This window comes from Meleagris gallopavo, chromosome 1 (assembly GCF_905368555.1).
Source record: "Meleagris gallopavo chromosome 1, MGAL_WU_HG_1.1, whole genome shotgun sequence".
Lineage (NCBI taxonomy): Eukaryota > Metazoa > Chordata > Aves > Galliformes > Phasianidae > Meleagris > Meleagris gallopavo.
This window is the reverse complement of record NC_139404.1, coordinates 3,048,426-3,054,495: the sequence shown is the minus strand read 5'-3', so window position 1 is coordinate 3,054,495 and position 6,070 is coordinate 3,048,426. Positions and strand designations below refer to the sequence as shown.

At 45.7% G+C, this 6,070-nt stretch overlaps 1 pseudogene; it reads right to left on the bottom strand.

Annotated features, from left to right (window-relative positions):
- Positions 1 to 1,586: 1,586 nt before the first annotated feature.
- Positions 1,587 to 3,947, bottom strand: LOC146545180 (uncharacterized; annotated as a pseudogene).
- Between the last annotated feature and the right edge of the window lie 2,123 nt (positions 3,948 to 6,070).

Here is a 6,070-nt window from a genome sequence, read left to right as displayed (position 1 = left end):
TCCCCATATTTATACTTTTGCCATCGCCCTTACCCCCAATGTGGTTTCATCCTTTTGGCTTGTTTGATTATGGCACATGTTTCACAATCATGAATAACCTGTGCAATAGCATCCATAGTTAAGTCCACCCCTCGGTCTCTAGCCCATTTATATGTTGCATCTCTCCCTTGATGGCCCGAGGTCTCATGGGCCCATCGAGCTAGAAATAATTCACCCTTGTTCTGCCAGTCCAGGTCTGTTTGAGCCACCTCAATTTTGGCAGCTCGGCCTACCTGATGGTTATTTTGTTGTTCTTCAGTAGCCCTACTCTTGGGCACATGAGCGTCTACATGGAGCACCTTTACAACCATATTCTTTATTTGGGCAGCAATATCTTTCCAGAGCTCAGCAGCCCAAATAGGCTTACCCTTTCTTTGCCAGTTATTTTGCTCCCACTGCTGTAACCATCCCCATAGAGCATTTGCCACCATCCATGAGTCAGTGTAAAGATAAAGCATTGGCCACCTCTCCCGTTCAGCAACATCCAAGGCCAGCTGGACAGCCTTTACCTCTGCAAATTGGCTCGATTCTCCTTTTCCTTCAGTGGCCTCTGCAACTTGTCGTGTGGGGCTCCACACAGCAGCTTTCCATCTGCGATGCTTTCCCACAATATGACATGATCCATCTGTGAACAGGGCATATTTCTTTTCATTTTCTGGTAGTTCATTGTATGGTGGGGCCTCTTTTGCACGTGCTACTTCTTCTCCTGGTGATGTTCCAAACTATTTACCTTCAGGCCAGTCCATGATCACCTCTAGGATTCCTGGACGGCTGAGATTCCCCATCCGTGCTCGTTGTGTAATCAGCGCAATCCACTTACTCCAAGTGGCATCAGTAGCATGATGGGTGGAGGGACCCTTTCCCTTAAACATCCAGTTCAGCACTGGCAGTCGAGGTGCCAGAAGGAGCTGTGTTTCAGTACCAATTACTTCAGAAGCAGCCCGAACCACCTCATACGCGGCTAAGATCTCCTTTTCAGTTGGAGTGTAGCCCTCTTCTGACCCCCTATAGGCTCGACTCCAGAATTCCAGGGGTCGGCCTCAGGTCTCTCCTGAGGCTCTTTGCCACAAACTCCAAGTGGGACCTTTCTCTCCAGCAACATATAGAGAATGTTCTTTATACCCTGTCCCATTGTACTGGCCCTAGGGCCACGGCACGGGCTATTTCCTGTTTGATCTGTTCAAAAGCCTGCTGCTGCTCCGGGCCCCATGTAAACTCATTCTTCATTCGCGTCACATGACAAAGGGGACTTACAGTGAGGCTATAGTTTGGAACATGCATTCTCCAAAAGCCCACTGCACCCAGAAAAGATTGTGTCTCTCTCTTGCTAGTGGGTGGAGACATGGCAGTGATTTTGTCAATCACATCTGTTGGGATGTGACGACGGCCATCTTGCCACTTTATACCTAGGAACTGAATCTCCTGAGCAGGAACTTTCACTTTGCTCCGCTTAGCAGCAAAACCAGCACACAGAAGAATTTGGATTATTTGCTCTCCTTTCGTGAAGACTTCTTTTGCTGTATCGCCCCACGTAACGATATCATCAATGTACTGCAGGTACTCAGGAGCACTGCCTTGTTCCAATACAGTTTGGATCAACCCATGGCAAATGGTTGGGCTGTGTCTCCACCCCTGGGGCAAACGGTTCCAAGTATACTGAACGCCCCTCCATGTGAAAGCAAACTGTGGCCTACATTCTTCGGCCAAAGGAATGGAAAAGAAGGCGTTAGCAATGTCAATGGTGGCATACCATTGGGCTGCCTTTGACTCTAGTTCATACTGGAGCTCTAACATGTCCGGCACAGCAGCACTCAGTGGGGGTGTGACTTCATTCAGGTCATGGTAGTCCACCGTCAGTCTCCATTCTCCACTGGCTTTACGCACTGGCCATATGGGGCTGTTAAAGCGTGAGTGAGTTTTGCTGATCACTCCCTGACCCTCTAGTTGACGAATCAACTTATGAATGGGGAGCAAGGAATCCCTGTTGGTGTGGTACTGCCGTCTGTCCACCGTTTTTGTGTCAATTGGTACCTGTTGCTCTTTTACTTGCAGCAATCCCACAACAGACGGATCTTCTGATAGGCCAGGCAAAACAGACATCTGTTTAATGTTGTCTGTGTCCACAGCAGTTATCCCAAAGGCCCATCGATACCCCTTAGGATCCCTGAAATGCCCCCTTCTGATGTAATCGATACCTAGTATACATGGAGCCCCTGGGCCAGTTACAATAGGATGTTTTTGCCAGTCCTTACCAGTGAGGTTTATCTCGGCCTCCAACACAGTCAATTCTTGAGAGCCTCCAGTCACCCCGGAAATATGGATTGATTCTGTCCCTTCATGACTCGAGGGCATCAGAGTGCACTGTGCACCAGTATCCACCAGTGCCTTATATTTCAGAGGTTCTGACATGCCAGGCCATCGAATCCACACAGTCCAATATACTCGATTATCCCTTTCCCCCCCCCCGACTGAGGGCAGGGCCCCTCTATTCATTACCTGTGATAACTGGAGCAACTGCACTGGTGGTTGATCTGCTTTGTAATTCTTTCACCCGTGCTCGTAGTACAGGAGTAGCTTGGTCGTGCCATTTTCTCATGTCTTCTCCATGGTCACGTAGGTAACGCCACAAGGCAATTCGCGATGTATTGTTCCTCACTGGAGCCGGAAAGCGTCTGCCTTTAATAGCTGAGATTTTTGATGGTGCCTGTGAGCAGGAAGGTTCATCATCATTAATTAGTTGGATTTGCATTAGTTTGACCAGCTCCTTCATTAGACTCTTTTGATTATCCTGATCTTCATCGAGTGTTTCTGATACTGCCACAGGTTTGTCACGATTAATCAGTAGAGACATTTGCTCCTGCATTTCATTCAGTTGGTCCGTTATTTGTGAGATGGCGGCAATGGAAACGTGAGTTGGGGGTAGCTGTTGTTCGTAGTTTTGGAGCGTAAGAATCAATTCAAAAACTAAGGGTATTCTCTCTTGTTCCTGGTATCTGTCATTAGCTGACATTAGTGTAGCGGCGTATCTGTCTGGTGCTGTTGTTACGAGTTTCTGCCATATTTCAGGCGTCGTCCTCACTCTCTCAGGGTTGCGGTCTTGTCGTGGGTGGTTAGGAACAAAGTTAGGGTCAAACAACATTTCCACCACAGCCATTTCCCTCAAATACTGGATACCCTTTTCAGCTGTATCCCATCTTTTCATCACAGGCTTCAAGCCATCTTTCTTTCACGGCTATTAACACTCATTCCCAGAGGGTGGCAGACTCATCCAAACATCGACTAATTCCTCGGTCAATAGCTGGGTCTCTGGCAATGGCTCCTAGTTGGTGAGCTTCATTACCATCTAGAAACAAACTATTGGCCCCAAGGTCTCAACAACAAAGCAACCAGGAAACAAGAGTTTCATTCGGGCCCCGTGTGAACTCCTTTCTTGAGCCTTGGATTTCAGTTATCTTCAGAGGCCGACGAGTAGTAATAAAGACTTCCTTTTCATCACTCTCTTCTGCATGTCTCTTAGTTTTTCCTTTTGCTTTTCGCGATGGTGGTGGTTCTGAGGAGGGCCCCTCACCTGGATCTTCCTCCACCTCCTCCTCAGCTTCTTCTCTTTTCCGTTCAAGACACGTGGACACTCATTTCCATTTCTTGCCTTCCACGGGAGCAACTGATATTGTTACTGGTGTCTCTTGTAACTGATCAGATTTGACTTGGAGATTCTCCATTTTGGCTTGAACCTCAGCTCGAAAACTCTCTCTCTCCAGAATAGTATCATATAGGGTGCGGTAAGCACAAGCCAAACTCCAAATAAGTTGTACCTCCTTAGAGTTATGTAAGCCATGTTGTCCCTGACTCAAATACTGACTTAGTTTCTCAGGATCCCACAGGTGTTCAAGAGTAAAATCCCATGACATTGCGGGTCCCCTTGCTTTTAAGATCTTTCCTAAACGTCTCCATATTCCCTGCCAGTCAGCATTCTCTGGTTCTGGAGGAGACTCCTTCCCTTTGTAAAGGAATACAATCCAGGAAAGCAATAGCACGCACACCAACATAAGTATTAATTTGAGATTTGAAAACCGTCTGACAAACCAATAAGGAAGACTGGAGACAGGTCTGAACATCGTGCTGTTCGTAAAATTAGCCATTCCATCTGGGATGTAAATGTCAAAATTCAGACCATACCACATTGCATACAGGTACCATGCAGGTGTCTCCGTCAATGCCTTTAGGTAGTTATATATGAACACAATTCCACAACAAGTAATTATGACATTGATAATTCGCCAGTAAGTTGAGAATAACATGATAGCTTGTAAGCCTTTACTCAACACCCTCACGATGAAAAGTGGGTTCATTGCTGGTGTCTATTAAAAAGGGGTTAATGAATTGAAACTGACAAGAGGAAGGAGGAAAAAGGAAAAAAAAAAGAAAAAAGGCACTACCCAGACTAAGCAGTGCTCAAAGTTTACAAATATCCCAGAACACTGGCAGCACGCCTAGTTTTTCAAGGTTAAGTTTTCCAGCACAGAAACCTAAACTACTGATAATGCTCCCTAACGAAGCTCTCTAAGAGCAGAGAGAGAGATTCGTTCTAAAAGCTAAAAAGCAGATTTGCCTGCATTCTCCACCAAAAATCTGTCACGGAGTTAACAAGATCAATTTACGCCCGTGACAGGGGGCGGTAGGCCCATGCCCTTCCCTCCCCACCCCACAAAATGGGAAGGAAGGGAAGAAAACAAAAACAGCGACAACAATCTATGGAGGAAAACTTATTTTACTAACTATGATATCGAAATGCAAGATAACAGAATATAATACAATCTGATTGAAATTGAGACTAGTTGAGAAACTGTATTCAGTTTTGGGCCTCGCTACAAGACATTGAGGCCTTGGAGCTCGTCAAAGGCAGGGCAAAGAAGCAGTGAATGCTCAGGAGAACAAGTCTTACAGGGAGCAACTGAAGGAATTGGGATATTTTGTCTGGAGGAGACTCAGGGACTATACATTATGCAGTATCTCCCCCTTTTCTAGCTGCTGGTTCCCGTGTCTCACCAGGCAGCAGACAAATTTAAGCATTGTTTTTCCCTGCTCTTCAGCAGTGTCAGTGTTCCTTTTCTGAATTAGATCCCTTTAGAAGTGCTGAGATTTTGCTTCTTCTCTGTTGAATTCTTCTGACTTCTTATTTCAGACTTTCTCTTATTATTTTCTGAAAAATTCTGGAGAGTTGGAACTGGCTTTGACAGCAGCTGTCAACTATTCTTGTTTAATTACAGAGAATGGGGAGAGGGGAAGTCCTGAGAGAGTTGGGGGTACACAGGCTTTACGAAAATCTGTATGACAAGAAAGAGTAGGAGAAATAGGATGTACTGAACTTGGCACAAAGTTGGGCAATTGTTATCCTGGCACAGAGTGTGCCTAAATGTTGTACAGAAACAGGCTGTTAAACTGTCACCATGCATTTCTGTGATCCAGGATGATATAAAACATTTCCTTGCAGTCTGTTTTTCAAGAGAAAGAAGTACTTAAAGACCTGAGTGGATGCTCAGAAATTAGAGATTTCCACTCACTGTGTTGCCTAAAGCTACTGTGATTATCTTAAACAGAGTGTTGCCAAGTGTCTCGTCCTCCCTGGCCTTAAGACTGAATCAGTACAAAGAAACCTGAATCCCTTTTAGTCCAGTCCATAGTTCAGCTCCTGCCTGGATCCTGGCTCAGGGTTGTATTCTCTGCAATATCCTGGAGGGATTTGATTTGGGAATATCCAAACAGACTTCATTTTCACCTTGCTTCAAACCAGGATCCATCCTATCAATCTTTAGCACTGTCTCCCTCCACTTGGAAGAATTCAGATAGATGTCTGCTGGGGTGCTCAACATAGCAGAGTCTCCCAGAGTCCTAGGGGTGGCTTATGACTTCCGCAGAAGCAAACTTTAGTTGTACCAATGTCAATGCTATTCATTCTGGCTTCTCTGATGCCAGTACATTTCCCTGGGAGGGTGAGAACATCTCATTTTGTTTTCCCATATCCCTGCAGAGG